This window comes from Castor canadensis, chromosome 11 (assembly GCF_047511655.1).
Source record: "Castor canadensis chromosome 11, mCasCan1.hap1v2, whole genome shotgun sequence".
NCBI classification, from domain to species: Eukaryota; Metazoa; Chordata; class Mammalia; order Rodentia; family Castoridae; genus Castor; species Castor canadensis.
Genome location: NC_133396.1, coordinates 51,859,307 through 51,874,105, shown reverse-complemented (window position 1 = coordinate 51,874,105; position 14,799 = coordinate 51,859,307). Strand labels below are relative to the sequence as shown.

At 42.7% G+C, this 14,799-nt stretch overlaps 1 protein-coding gene across 6 annotated transcripts in view; it reads right to left on the bottom strand.

The window, feature by feature from the left end:
- Specc1 (sperm antigen with calponin homology and coiled-coil domains 1) overlaps nt 1-14,799 on the bottom strand; it is a 290,773-nt gene that overhangs the window by 219,765 nt on the left and 56,209 nt on the right. The window contains exon 1 of one of the 6 annotated variants that reach the window (XM_074046726.1): nt 711-975. The exons of the other annotated variants lie outside the window; for them this stretch is intronic. The gene's annotated coding sequence lies outside the window, so the exon portion shown is untranslated. Of the gene's footprint in view, nt 1-710; nt 976-14,799 lie in introns of those variants that run through there. 6 annotated transcript variants of the gene reach the window in all.

Below are 14,799 nucleotides of genomic sequence, written 5' to 3'. Positions count from 1 at the left end.
TTTTCATGGTTTAGCCAGATGCCTTCACAGAAACACAAGAAATGAATTTATGTTCACAGATGCTTTATAACATGGGAGCTGATGATAACCACTGATTTAAGGCACCACTAATTTAAATAATTGAGTTTAAATACTTTACCTCCTATTTAACTTTTCTGTTTCTTTGTTCCTGTGACCCTTAGGTCAGGTAGAACAAGGGGCACAGCCCTATGATATCAGTGGCACAGCTTCCAAGGCAACAGGCCAGGTTGGTCTCATTCTGTTATATTTCCTTTTAGGAACAATACAAGAACTGTAGGGCATGCTGCCCCACCCACCCAGAAAAACCCCTGTGCCCTCCACCAACAGGCTTGCATGCACTGAGACCCAACAGTGAGAGGACAAACCCTGTTCACCAGCACTGCTGAACATAGATGCAATAAAGGACCCCTGTGACATAAGCCCCACCCATAGGTGGTCATCCACTCCACTTTGCTCACTGGCCTTCTGACCACAGGCAGACATCAGCAAGGCAGAAGCCAGCGCCAGTTCTGCATACCTGGGAAGGGCAGCCTCCACATCCCACAAGGCCCACCCACAACACAAGTGTTTGTGATGCCACAAACAGGACTTGCAAGAGAAACCACAGAGGGTCATCTCACTAGTCTCCTTGCTGAGAAAGTGCCTCAATAATTTCAGGAAGCAAGATGGTGGAAGCATCCCATTCTTACCCTTACTTCTGTTGTTGTTTGAAGCAAGGTCTCACTGCGTAGCCCCAGTCTCTAAGGGCTAGGATGATGGGCATGTGCCACCTCCTCCAAATATGTCCCACTTCTGATTCAGATGTGAGAGCTGGTATCAACTCTTCTACCATCATGGAGAGAACAAGCCTTCAAGAGTCAGTGAGCTTTATGAGTCATATGAAGCTTCATTTGGGGTTGATGCATCCTCAAATGGCTCATTTCCCCTCCGACTTTAATAGAGACTGCTTCATTTCTCTCACCCTGAAAGACAGGCACTCATTTCTGTTTGTTATTCACTATCTACTTATCCTCATCTTTCGTCAAAGGTAGGATATTCTCAGGATGCCACGGGGAGGTGGTTCACCTAACTACTAATATCTAAGCTATTTTGATTGATTCATGACTCTGTGTGTGTGTGTGTGTGTGTGTGTGTGTGTGTGTGTTAAGGGGACGCAACCAATTTAATAATTAAATTCTGAGTGTGATAAAATCTAGAACTTTAGCATCCAGGAGGAATCTAGGAGGAAAAGTCAAGATTGGACTCTGGCTCCTCTGCTTCCTGCTCCAAGATCTTTCCATTTGATGTGGTATCTTCAGAGTCTTATGGTCTCTGATGTATTCACAAAGGACCCCTATCAGGTAGAAATGAGTTGTCTACAATGACATTACTATATTTGGCAAAGGTGGCCCTAAGCATGCAAGCTTTAAAAGTTCACATTAGAGGGTCTCAACTGGATTCCAGCCATGTGGAGTGCTGTGGCCCAGGTGTGGGGGGACCCTTGACAGTCTGTCTGTGGAACCTAAGAGCCTCCTGGGAGAATGCTCAGCTTAAGGGAAGAAAGGGGCAGGTAGGAATAAGGCCATCAAGGCAACACTGAAGGAGCTATTTCCTCAAGAAATTCTGAGGTCTCCCACCATAGTTACTATGTCTTCTGGGACTTAGTGAAAACTCAATGCTCTGGCAACTTGAAGTTACAAAGCAACAGTGTGGCGTAGTGGCAGTGCCCAGGGTGGTAGGGGTACCAGTCTGCTAGGTGGTGGCTCCTATCTTTGGCCACCTAAGCCATGGAGAGGTGTCTGTAGGACTGTGAGCAGCACAGACCTTGAGTTCAGTGGACATTAAGATAGCAGTCATTCCAGGAAGTGTCCTGGCTAGAAATAGAATGTCTCAGAAGCTGCGTGGTGACTGAACCTGTTAATTAATGTCACTCCTGGGGACCACCAGAGAGAAATAAGGAGAAGACAGAATTTAGGAACACAACCTAGACTCTACATTTTCACCCTGGGTGCCCAGTCATGGGGGACCCCTCTGTTGAGCAAAGCAAGTTGGTCCCCTCACACACACCATGGGAGTCTACCATTGCTCAGAGCACCATGAGTTCAGGATTTCTTTATTGTTGCTGGATTAAGCTGAATCACTGAATGCAGCTGATTTCTTTTTTGTTCTCACATTCCTGAAATTTTCTTTTCTAACCCACAGGCTTTCACTATCTTCCTGTAGTGCCAGCTGGCTAATGAAAGCAACTGCTGTGCTTTGCATAACTAATTTATTCGGTGCCTGCAATATGCCCCATCTCTCCTCAGCATCAAATGCTTCCAGCATTGTGTTTTAAATATATACAAAATCCACAGAGATGAGGGATAATTCTTCAGGCTGCTCCTGGGATCACCTTGTCATGACATGTTCCTTGCATAGTCCTCGGGGTGATTCTACAAGGAACAGCAAGTACAGCAACCACTCCATGATCTGTGCCCCAGGTGGAGATAGAAACAGTTATGTAACAGCACCATGGCTGCCCCCTAAGGACAAGCTCATTATGATACAGCCACGGCTGACTGTCAATGAAGAAAGAAAATTCCCTCTTGGCTTTCTAGAACAGGGCATGAGCCATATCATAAAGCCACCCCACACTCTTTGTTTTGAGATAAGGGGTGCCAAGGGCTCCCTACATGGCCTCTTCTCCCCTCTGCCCACTCCTGTCAGCTGCCTTGCACACCGACCTCAGGCACAGCAAATGCCCAGCAGCTGCTGGAACACACTGATCTATCACCTGGCCTCCAGGCCTCCCCGAGGCCACTCCAATTCCAGAACGATGGGGTCCCCTCCCCTGAGTTTTGCTTTCTACCAAACCTGTACCTGTCCTGTAAACTCAGTTGATGGTTCCCTCTTGGGAGAACACTCCAGCTTCAACAACAACAGTGAGTGTCCACAGTACCCAGTACCCAAGCTCACCAGCACTCCTTACACCACAAGAAGATTCTGGTTACTCATCTGTCACCTGTCCCCAGCCCACATCCTGGAAGGAAGGAGTCTGTTTCATTCCTCTTTGGTTCTGCAGTGCTGGGCCCTGAGTCTGGTCCCCAATAAATTTTAAATAAGTGATAGATCAAAGACTTAAATGTGAAACCTAAGACTAGAAAATATCTAGCAGAGAATAGGAGAAAATCTTTGAGACCTTAGGTTAGACAAAGATTTCTTTGATACAACACCAAAACCATGATCTACAAAATAAATTGTTTAAAAAACTCATAAATCACAAGTCATCAAAATGTAAACTTCTGGTCTTCCAAAGACTTTTTCAAGAAAATGAAAAGATAAGTCCCAGATTGGAAGAGAAGTTTCTGCACAAACCTGAAAGGACTTGATTCTTGAATTTATAAGGAGCTCACCATAATAATAACAAAATACATGATTCAATAAAAATGGTCAAAGATTTAAACAAATGCTTTACCAAGGACCATAGCTAAATGGCAACGGAAGACATGAAAAGATGCTGAGCATCATTAGTTATTAAGAAAATGAAAAGTAGTTGAGCATGGGGGCGTGTGCTGTAATCTCAGCTACTTAGGAGGCTAAGGCAGGAGGATCATGAGTTCAAAGGCAGCCAGAGACCACATCTTAATGAAAGAAAGAAAGAGAGAGAGAAAGAAAGAAAGAAAAGAAAGGAGGGCAGGTGGGAGAGAGGAAGGAAAGAAAAGAGGAAGGGAGAAAGGGAGGAAGGAAGGGGAGAGAGGGAGGAAAAAAGGAAAAGAAGGGAAAACTTAAATTGAAACCACAACCTAAACCTATTTAGAATGGCTGAAAAGTACAAAGAAAAAAAATGTCAAGTGCTGACAAGGATATGGAGCAACTGGAACTCTTAATAAACTGCTGGTGTAAACACAAAATGGTATAGTCATTTTACAAAGCAGTGTAGCAGTTTCTTAAAATTTGCACATGTACTTACATAATCCAGTAATACCACTCCTCACTAACCAGGTAAATGAAATTTTGCATTCCCACAAACATCTGTAATGCTGATGCTAATTGCAGTTGATTCATAAATAGCAAACCCAGAAAAACCCATTACTCTTCAGTGGTGAGTGGATAAACAAACTGTGGTATATTCATGTACTGGAATACTAAGCAAGAGAAAAAGAAGGAAAGGACTGGGGGGTATAGTTCAGTGGTAGAGCAGTTGCCTAGAGTGTGTGAGGCCCTAGGCTTGATCACCAGCACTGCAAAAAAAGTCAGTTGGTAAAAAAAAAAAAAAAAAAGAATATAATGTGCAGCAAGGAAACACTCAACAGAGTAAAGAGACAACCTATAGGAGAAAACACAGTAGATCCTTGGCCCACTGCTCCAAGGAACCGCCCATGGAGGAATACCCAGTATGCGTACAGCTCTGTACTACAAATGCTGGATTCCTTTTTCCCATGACCTCGCCCAACTTCCGATAAAGTCAGGCCGCTTTTCAACAAATCTCAGATTTTCACTTGATCATTTCAATTAAGCACATTCACTGTCGCCTTGCTTTTGGGCACCATCTGCTTTCTTGGAGGCAGATTTTCACAAATGAAGGGCAGGGTAGCAACACTCAGCAGATCTCAAAACGATTTAAACGCAGAGGATGGTAATTCGGGGTGACACCTTCTCCACATCTGGGCTGCGTGATACATGCGTGGGAATTTAAAGATTTGATTTTGAACTAACTAGCTTCCTTCCTTCCTTCCTCCTTTCCTTATTTTTGACTATGTTTGGTCAAAACTGAGTGTAATAAATAAGGCAGGCTTACTGTATTTGTAAACTATGCATCCAATAAGGCATTAATATTCAGAATATATGAGGATTTTCAACAACTCAAAAAAAAAAAAACTCACAAAATAACCTGATTAAACAATGGGCAAAAGACCCAAATAAGTATTTATCAAAAGAAGAAATGCCCAGCAGGTATATGAAAATGCTCAACATGAGTGATAATGAAGGAAGTGCAAATCAAAGCCACTATATCACCTCACTCCAGATAGAATGGCTACTACCAAAAAACAAAAGTGTGGGTGAAGATATGGAGAAAAGGAAGCTTACACACTGTCAGAGGGAATATAAATTAGTATACTTATTATGGAAAGCAGTATAAAGGTTTCTCAAAATCTTTTAGATGGGCTGGAGATGTAATTCGGTGGTAGAGCATTTGCCTAGGATTCCATCCTCAGCACCCAAAACAAAACAAAAAATGGGGGAAAAAAACCCAACTACTATATGATCCAGAAATCCCACTACTGGATATATGTACAAAGGAAAAGAAATCATTGTATCAAAGAGACATCTGCACTCCCATGTTCATAGCAGCACTCTTTAAAATAGCTACGGTATTTCAACCAAGGTGCACATCAGTGCATGAATGAATAAAGAAAATGTGGAATACATACACAAGAAATATTTGGCTATACAAAGAATGAAACCCCATCATAAGCAACAACATGCCTGAACCTGGAGGACCATACCAGACAGAGGAGATAAATACTGTATCACTTCACTCATGTGGAAGCTAAAAAGTTGACCTCATAGGAGTAGAGAGCAGAATGGTGGTTACCAGCGGCTGGGAAGTGGGGGTGGGGAGAGGTTGGCCAACAGGTACAATGCTACAGGTAGATAACAGAATTTTTGGTGTTGTGTTGCCAGAACTATAGTTAGCAAAAATGCATTGTCTATTTCAAAATAGCTACAAGAAAGGATTTTGAGTGTTCTCACCACAAAGGAATGATATAGAGCTTGTGGTGATAGATGTGATAATTATCCTGATTTGAGGATTACACAATGTATACATGTGTAGAAACATCACGTTGTACTGCATAAATACCACAACTATGTGTCAAAAATAGAATTGAGAGCATAGGTCAGCATAAACAGGAGTTTAGCATGCATGACCACTCAGTTCAATCCCCAGCACCACAAAATTAAAAAAAAAATTAAGTAAAAGAAAACTTGTTTAACTAAAAAAAGGGCTGGTACACACACACACACACACACACAGAGGATAATTTTTTAATGCATTATGCTAAGTGAACGAAGCCAAACTTTGCTGTATGCCCAAATCTCATCTGTCCTTCAAGTCCCAGATCAAGTGTTACTTCTTCCCTCCAGCCTTATCTGACTCCCACCTCCCATGCCTACAAAAGGATGGAATGATTTGACATGCCTGAAAATTCCTAGCATTTTACCTGTGTCTTTCTTCCACTGATTGCCTTGTTTTGATGACTGCATGTGCAAACACCACATCTCTGCAACTAATTGTAAGCACCAGATCTGATTCACCTTTATGTTTCTGTATGGCATCTGGACAACACCTTACACAGGGAAATGCTCAGAAATTTTCTGTTTGATGGAGCAATGGAAAATTAAATGGCCAGGGTGATCTGTGGCTGATAAAGTTGGCATGTGGTTGGCACTTAGAATGATATATAGCCCAGGGGGTCCTACTTTATGGTCTATAAGTGATATTTCAGGGGAAGAAACAAGTCCCAAAGGATCAGTGCCAGAAAAAAATCCACTGAAGAGCTATGGTGCATGAGAACAGGCGAATGCTTGAGGGGACGTGGCCTCTGAGGAAGACTCTGATGATGGGCCCACTTCGTTTGTTCAAGTCCTAATCTCCAGTACCTCTCAATATAATTTTATTTTGACTTATATAAAGAGGTAGTTAAGGTGAAATGAAGTCTTTATGGTGAGCCCTAATACTGTATGACTGGTGTCTATACAATAAGGGGAGATCAGGACAGTCACATGCAGAGGGAAGACCATGTAAGGACACAATAAGAAGATGCTCTCTACTAGACAAGGAGAGAGTCCTCAGAGGAAGCTAACCTGCTGACACTTGGGTCTGGGATTTCTAGCTTCCAAATATTGTGAAAAATTAATTTATGGTGTTTAAGACAAGGCTGTGGTGTTTTGTGATGGCATGCCTAGAGGACTAATTTGAAATGACAAGAAGGATATTGATATGTGGAAACAGGAAGACTGAGCAATTCCAGATGAGAAGAAGAGCACATCCAAAGGCAGGTGAGGTGGCTGGACATGGTGGCTCATACTGTAATCCCAGCTACCTGGGAGGCCTGATCTGGCTTTGAATTGGCTGCACCCAAGATGCCCAAGAGACATGCAGGTGAAGATGTCCTTTTTTTTCTTTTGGCAGTACTGGGGTTTGAACTCAGGGCCTCACGCTTGGTAGGCAGGCACTCTTACTGCTTGAGCCATTCCCCCAGCCCCTTGGAGATAGGTGGATCGGGCAAAAAGCATGAGATCCTATCTGAAAAATAACTAAAGCAAAAAGAGGGCTGGGGATGTCACTCTTCCTGATGTCAGTGATGACCCCCTTAATCTACCTCCATTCTTTGGCTCGCTCCCCACCCACTCCAGGCTAATCTTTCCACACTAACACAGTTATCCTTTTAAAACAGAGGTCAGATCCTATTGCTCTGCTGCTCAAAACTCTCCAGTGAGTCCCAAGTTCCTTAGAATAAAATCCAAGCTCCCAACTGTGTTTCACATGCATGCCCTGAATCCCACCCCTGGGGCCCTCGTATCCCCATCATTCACTGTGCTTTGCTGCACTGGCCAAGGAAAAGTCAGGCCCAAGAGGGATCATGGGCTACCTCCCATATCTTGGGCACTGTGGTAAGCACCAGGACACAGAGATGGGCTAGGAAAAAGAAAAGTTCCTCACCACCTGGAGTTCCTGGTCCAGTGCAGGGCACTACCAGATAGCTACAAAAATGTAAGTGTGAAAATGTAAGAACCTATCCAAGAGGGGTCATAGTCAAGTCAGGGAAAGACCCTTCAGCTGACATTCCCAGGACAGCATCACCATGGGCACAGGGAAGAGCAAAGCAGGGGAGGGAGGGAGGCGGGAGGTAGCAGCAGGATCTCAGTGGCCCTGCTTGCAGGCTGGGGCTGGAAGCCAAACCTCAGGAAGGCTCTGCTGACCACCCAGTATTGGCCTGGTCCTGTTAGGTGGGCACACCTTTCCTCAGGGATGGCCAAGGAGATGCTTGCATCAGTTGGCAAGCCCAAGCCCCTTCCCCAAAGTTGCTGTATGGCTCCCCATCTCTGGTCGTCCACTGGGAGCCTCCCAGCTTGCAGGTGAAGCCAGGAGGATTTCCTTTACTTATGCTCAGGCCTCATTAAGAAGAAAGACCTAGCACAGACTCCAGGAGACAGTGGGTACTGATGCATAGGCCTACAAGCCCCCAGGCTCAGTGGAGACTTAGGTATACCCCAAGCCCGTCCTCCGGGTCTACATCCTTTATCTCCTCCTCCTACCCCCTCCCACTCCCCTGCCAACTTCCCACAAAGGAAAGCTAAAGAGTCCACTTGTGGCTCTGCCCCAGGGCTACCTACTTCAGGCACTTGGGGCTCTTCTCATTATAAGGAGACCTGTTACTGCAGCAACACCTGTCTCAGAGGGACCCTCAGCTCCACAGATGTAAGGCACTGCCAGCTTACCTCACTCACTCTTGTACTTGTACAAAATAAATAAATGCCCTGCAGTTTCTCATCTCTGACCTGCTGCGTGCTTTGCAAACCGACTGACAATAGAATCATTTTCTGCTTGCTAAATATCTACACTTAATACATTTCCTGTCTCCCATATAAACAGCATCTCCTTATAATCGAAGCCACCGTATATATGCCTCTGAGACCATGTTACAGAACTCTGTCTTCATTACAGATCATTTTTAATTTCAATTGTTAAATTTGGCATCATTTTGTTTTCACTGTTTCTCATACAGTAAGTCACAGTGTTTCCTTTTAAGGTACATTAGTAATGTAAGGGATTTAATAAGTGTTGGTTTTGGCTATGGCAACAACTGTGAGAAGAAGACTTAAATGACTGAATTATGAGAAATGGTGGTCCCAGTGAGAGGAATAAAGAAATGGCAGGAGGGGTACAGGGGAGGAGTGAAGTAGGAGAGACCAGAACTAGCATGAGGTGAGAAGTAACTGAATGTTGTCAAGGCGGGAGCCCCAGTGAAGATGGGGACCTCCCTACACATGCTTCCCAGAAGAGCCTTGGCTTCATGGTTCCTCTGGCCTCCCGTCCACAGGAGCCCTCCCCTGTAACTCTCTACCATAGCTCTTTCTGACAGCTTCCTGGCTATTATCAAAAACACTGGTGTGACTCTGTCCTTTTCCACTAGTGTGTGCAGTCCCCCAGGTTGGCACATTCTCTCTCTTGTTCACCCTTGTCTTCCTAGGGCCTGGCACAGAGTAGGCACTCAATATCTGCTAGACATGTAATGGGTGCTGTGGTTTGAATGTCCTCCAAGGCTCATAAGCTAGAAACTTGGTTGCCAGTGTGGTAGTGTTGAGGTAGTAGAACTTTTAAGAGGTGAGGCCCGGTGGAAGATGGCTAGTGGTTGGGGATGCTGCCCTAGAAAGAGATTAATACGGTTCTTGTGGGATTCAAGCTACTTCCTGGAAGAACAGGTTGTTATAAAAAGAGCAAGACTGAGACGAGGTGCTGTGGTTCACACTTGTAATCCCAGTTACTTGGGAGGATTGTGATTCAATGCCAGTACAGGCCAAAAAAAAAAAAAAGATTAGCAAAACTCCATCTCAACAAAACAAGTTGGGCTGGGTGTGGTAGCACACACCTGTCATCCCAGCTATGCAGGCAGCATAGGTGGGAGAGGCATAGGTAGAATGCTCGTGGTTCCAGGCTGGTCCCAAGCAAAAAGTAAGACCCTATCTGAAAAATAACCTAAAGCAAAAAAGGGGCAGGAGGTGTGGCTCAAATGATAGAGTGCTTGCCTAGCAAGTGCAAGGCCCTGAGTTCAAACCTCGGTACTGTGGGGTTGAGGGTGTGAAAAGCAAGACTGACCCTCGAACCTCTCTGAACTCCTGTCTCATCACATGATCTCTCCCTCTCCCACATGCTCCCACCATGATGCTATCTACCATGTTGTAACATAGCCAGAAGGCCCTCACCAGGGCTGAACCTAGGAAGCTGTCCAATCTTGGACTTTCAGCATCCAAAACTGTGAGCTAAATAAAACTACTTTTTATAAAGTACCTGATGCCAAACATTCCATTATAGCAACAGAGGCAGGCTAGATAAAGGCTTATTTTGAACCTTAGATAACAGCTCTTAAAAAAATAGAGATAAGGAACACCGGAAGAGAGGGTTGGAGGAACACAATGACTCTGGGGGTTCTCTGAGTCTAGTAGGGGGGATACCACACAGAACCTAAAAACAGGGACAGAGCTGGGGAGAGGCCGGCACCCATCTCTCCAGCGACTTTTCCTCCAGTCCTGGGGTTGATTTTCTCAAGTCCCTTGCTTCTTTTTCTAAAGCCTAATTAAAAATTTTAAAGAATCTCAAAACACTGCCTCCCAAATGCCTAAAATCCGTCATCTGTTTTCCCACCTGGGAACCTGCTGCAAGAATTTTCTTGCCCGTAGGTCCAGAAAAATGCCTGTTTATTTATTTATATTATAGAAATATATAAATGCAGACAAAAACTCCAAACACAGAAGTGTATCTAATCAAAGGAAAAAGCAACCTTGCCCTAATTCTACTTCCCTCTTCAGAGGGAGCACAGTAAACCGCTGGATATCACACATGAAAACTCATCAAAATGAATGCATAAAAATTCATTTTATGCATATACACATAACAATATATAACAGGTTTCCTAACATAAATAACAAAACTTTAACCATAAATATGATTATATTGTATATTCTTACTTAAAAATATGTGCAGTATTTTCTAAGACATATCAAAGGCAATGCATATTTTAGAGTTTGACAGATTTTATAAATTTGTCATACAAAAAAGCTTTACTAATTTGTTCCCATTAGTTGGGATTGCTAGTGCTCATCCCTGTGTGTTCTCTTTATAGTGGATATTATTTATGTTTTCAATTTTTTTGCCAATCTCTTGCATGGGAAATGTTTCATTAGCATTTGAATTTGCATTTTCACAATTATTACTGAGACTGAACATTGTATATTCATTGGTTTATATTTCTTCTTCTGGGAATTGCCCACTTATACCCTTTGCCTACTTTCATTTCTTTTTCTATTTGATTTGTGGGAATTCTTCATTTTTTATGATGGCAATCTTTGTGGTACATGTGCTGCCTATATTTCTCTCTGTCTGCCATGTGCCTAACTTTATAGTGTACCAAGTTTTCAGTATAAAGTCAAATGTGTCATTATTTCCCTTTATGGCTTAAAGCAACCTTCCCTGTCTTCCAAGATTACATGAAAGATTTTTTTTAAACTGCCAAGGAAGAGAATGACAATTTGACTTTCTATAAAATACACAGAATATATCATATATTATATATAATGTATGTAGTATACAGATGATACATATTACATATAATGCACATATGTATATAATGTATATCATATATAATATATATCTACACATACATATTTACACTTCAAATACTCTCTACATATATCTACATACTCCAGGTACTTTTTCAGTATGTATGTATGTGTGTTTTAATTTTATTTCCTCACCTCCAACACACTATGGAATAAATGCTATTATTGTCTCCATTTTACAGACAGTAAGACTAAGGACAGAGAAGTTAATGAAGGCTGAGCCATCTGCCTTCTGTACCCAGACTTAACCAATGCCTTACTTTGACTCAGTATTACGCCAAACAGCTCATTCTCCCTAATTATGATCTAGCAACAAACATTACTAGAATGAGATAGTGGTACAGAAATACATAGCTCCCAGACATAAAACATCCAGAAAAATCATAGAGCAGAAAAGTTGAAGGTATAAAAATATGAAATTACGAAGTAAAGAACACAAGGATTGCTCATAAATGATATTGGAATAACAGGTTATCATTATTTTTTTAATAGGTTAAAATTACTTTCCACATTAGCTGGGTACCATGACTCAAGCCTGTAATCCTAGCTACCAGGGAGGCTGAGATCAGGAGGATCGAGGTTTGACGCCAGACTAGGCAAAATGTTCACAAGACCCCATGGTGGGCCACATCTGTGATCCCAGCTACACAGAAAGCATAAATGGGAGGACTGAGGTCCAGGCTAGCGCAGCCATCAATGCTAGACCCTATGCCAAAAATAACTAAAGCAAAAAGGGCTGGATGGCTCAAATGACAGAGCATCTGCCTAGCAAGCAAGGCCCTGAGTTCCAACCCCAGTACCACATAATCATCAAAAAAAAGGAGGGGGGGCAGGGACTAGGTAAAATAACTGACAAAAACATGGTAAATATCTTTTTGTGAGCCAGCTTTTGCACTGCTGTGACAAAATACCTGACAAGAACCACTTATGGAAAGAAAGGTGTGTTTTGACTCAGTTTTAGAGGCTTCAGGCCTTGATTAGGCCTGAGTGAAGCTTTTCATCATGGCAGCCGGAGCGCATGTCAGAGGCGTTGCCCCACCAGGAAGCACAGTGAGTAGCAACAGGAAGGGGTCAGAGCAAGGTACAGCTCCCAAGATGTCCCCAGTGACCTACTTCCTCCAACCAGGCCACACCTTTCATAGTTCCACCACATACAAAGAGTCTACTCAAATACTGAATTTATCAATGGATTAAATCATTAAGTCAGAGCTCTCATGATCTGGTCATCTCAGGAAAGGCCCTTACAGACACACCCAGAGGTGTGCTTTACTAATCTCTAGGCATCCTCGGTCCAGTCAAGTTGAAAATCAAGATTAGCTATCACATACATCTTATTAGAAACCCATACAAATTAGCACCTGCAGCGACAGAAAGCCAGCCTAAGATCCTAAAAAATGATCCAAAGAGAAAATACAACCTGTAAGCAAGTATGTGAAAAATGTTCCACCTAAATATATTGAAAGAAATGTAAAATTACAAGAAAGAGTTTCTGTTTCATCCATTCTTTTTTCTCCCCCACAGTCCTGTGCATGGGTGGACTGGATGAAATGGTACTCTCTCAGACAGTGGAGATAGAAAGCCACTCACTGCACATACCAAGCACTGTTACAAAGTTCACACCCAGGCCGGGGAGGACCTCAGTAATAGAGGACACGTTTAGCAGGCATGAGGCCCTGGGATCAGTCCCCAGTACACACAGAAGACCTTCACACCCTTTTACCCAGTAATCCCACAACTTCAGTCTACAGATATGATCCCCAAACATGGAAAAAGTTCTCTACCAAAGACAGTTACTGAAACCCAAGGAGAGGGAAAGAGAGGAGGGGAGGGGAGAGAAGAAGAGGGGTGGAGGGAAGGAAAGAGAGAGAGAGAAAGAGAGAGAGAGAGAGAGAGAGAGAGAGAGAGAGAAAGGAAGGAAGAAAGAGACGGAAGGAAGGAAAGAAGGAAGGAAGGAAGGGAAAGCAACCTAAATTTTAAGAACAGAGAATGGTTAAATGATTTATGGGACAATTACTTAGAGCATTATACATTATTTAAAATAATTTTGAAAGTATATTATAACACTAAAAATCCTATGCTAGAACATATAGCTATACAAATAGAAATATAGATATTCTGATAGCTGTTTTAGGGCATGGGGTTGAGTCACTGGTTTCTCTAACTTCCAAATTTGCTAAAACATTATATGGAAGCAGAATCTCTGTTTTGAGAGAGACCTGACCTGCATCCTGATGGCACACTCACCTTGTCTGCTCTCCTATCTGACCTCAGCCAAGTTACATAACCTCTTCTTGCCTCAGTTTCCTTACCTGTGAGGTAAAAGCAAGGCCATAAAGGTAGCTGCCTCAATGAGTGAAATAACACTTGTAAAGAGCTTGACGGCTGAGCCTGTCCCATGGCGAGTGCTCCAAAATGTTATTTTTATCATGAAAAAATTCAACATATTTGAAAAATAAAATTGAAATGAGTAAAAAAAGTGGGGGGGGGGAGCTCACACACAGTGGTTTATTTCAAATTCCAGAATTTCAAATGAAAGCTTAATGTTCATTTTGTCCTCTCCCTCTGTTTAGACAGCACTTGACTTATTAGCTCACTTGGTAAAGGGAAGATTAAAGGAAGTGAAACAAGGCTACTCTAGAAACAAACATAAGAAGATGGAGTCTATGGAGTGGAGATGTAAAGAGACATATTAATAGACATTCCAGATGAAGCAGCAAAAATGTGTCTTTTACCTTCTTCTGAGAAAAGTGGGGGAGGAGGGAATCCTGTCTTCCAAGTAAACTTAAAATACAAACTTCCTGCTCTACTGAGCGAGATTATTCCAGAAAGAAATTAAGAATTAATAAGAAAAAGAAATCAAAACCAAAAACTTAATTTCTAGAAAATATAGTAGAAATTAAGAGTAGAGGTCTAGAGTAGTTAGGAAGTCATGTCAAAGTATTGAGAGCTTTTTGAGAGGGTATGGGGGACACTGGCTAAATAGAAACCAGCTAATACATAACTTCCTAGAAAAGCTGCTATCATTGTCATATCGTTGCTTTGAAATTCAGCCATCTGGGGCTTCTTAAACATCTAATTTCAGACCCTAGCACAGTGTAGAGCCCAGACATTGAGTGCTGGGACAGTATCAGCAGCTCTGCTAGATGAGAGGACAAACTGTACATGTGGATCTTGCTCTAGAACTGTAGGCTGACAGCCAGTCCAGTAGACAGTGTCTCCGCAGGACTTTAGGCTGCCCACCCTTGACCGAAAGAATGTGCAGAGCAGCCCTATTCACCTTGCTTATGAAAACACAACTCCATACTACCAGTAATTACCTGGAGAGAGGACTGCTTTTCCAAAGAACTTCATACATTAACTTGAAGTCAGCATGAATCATCCTGACTTTGCAAGATCAAAAAAATGGGAAACAGTGAG